We start from the raw sequence: 1,358 nt of genomic DNA on the forward strand, positions 1-1,358 counted from the left end.
TATCCAAAGGATGCTTCATCTAACTACAGACATACTTGCTCAACCATGTTCATTGATGCTCCATTGATAACAGCCAAAAATTGGAAACAACCTAGAGGTCTGTCAACAGAAGAATGGATAAAGAAAATATGGTATATTTATACAATGGAATATTACTCAGCTGTTTAAAAAAATGAAATCGTGAGATTCATAAGTAAATGGATGGAACTAGAAAAAAAATCCTGAGTGAGGTAACTCTGACCCAGATAGACAAATATGGTATGTATTCACCTATATGTGGATATTAGCTATGAAGTCATTGATAAGCAAACTATAATCCATATTACCACAGATTAAGTAGAGAGTAAAGGACTGGTGGGTAGGAAAGGATCCCCTTAGGAGGGGGAAATAGAATAGATAGCTGTGGACGGGGAAAGGGGGCGCTGAACTGAAACAGGGAGGGGAGTATAACGGGGACAAGGAAGAAAACATGGGGAGGAACAGAGAAAAAAACTACGGGTCATTCAGAGGTCATATGGAACCCTAATACAGTAGAAACTTTCTGAGATAGACATATATAAAAGAGACCTAAATGAAATTGCTTTATGTTTCCAAATAATGGGAGATATAAAGCCTCAATTGGACATCTCAACAAATGAAGTTTTCAGTACTGGGAATGGATTGCAAATAATCAAGCTGTTGGCCAAAAGGGTCTCATGGGAACCCCCAAACAACCCAGGCTATTGCCAATATTTTCCACAAACTGATATAAGGCCCTATTGCTCAAGACAACACTTACACAGTTCACTGAACAAAAAGAAGTCAAGATGGTACCTTCTACCCCTAAAGAAGGTACTCTGCATGCTACCAAAGGAAAAAGGTAAACCCACCCAGCTACAAACCTGTTGATGTACAAGAGTGTCCTGCCTGGAAGATATGCTGGTGCAGTAGTGGCACAAAGCTTGTGGGAGCAACCAACCACTATCTGATTAGATTTCGAAGCTCACTTCATGAGATGGAACCCCATACCCAATGTTGCTTGACCAAGAACCTGAGCAAGCCATGAGAGCAAGTCAGTAAGCAGCACCCCTCCATGTCTTCTGCACCAGCTTCTGCCTCCAGCTTCCTGCTCTATTTTGAGTTCCTGTCCTGACTTCCTTTAAATGATGTACTGTGATGTGGAAGCATAAACCAAATAAGCCCTTTCCTCCCCAAGTTGCTTTGATTATGGTGTTTCATCACAGCAATAGTAAACCTAATGAAGAAACCAGTCATAGAAGTAATCCCCTGCTCTCATTCCAGAGAAGGCCTGTCCTCTTCAAGGTAAGTGGAAAGACGCACAGAAAGATAAGAAGGAATATTCCACTCCAGGAGCTCCA

Source organism: Microtus ochrogaster, linkage group LG2 (assembly GCF_000317375.1).
Source record: "Microtus ochrogaster isolate Prairie Vole_2 linkage group LG2, MicOch1.0, whole genome shotgun sequence".
In the NCBI taxonomy this organism is placed as follows: domain Eukaryota; kingdom Metazoa; phylum Chordata; class Mammalia; order Rodentia; family Cricetidae; genus Microtus; species Microtus ochrogaster.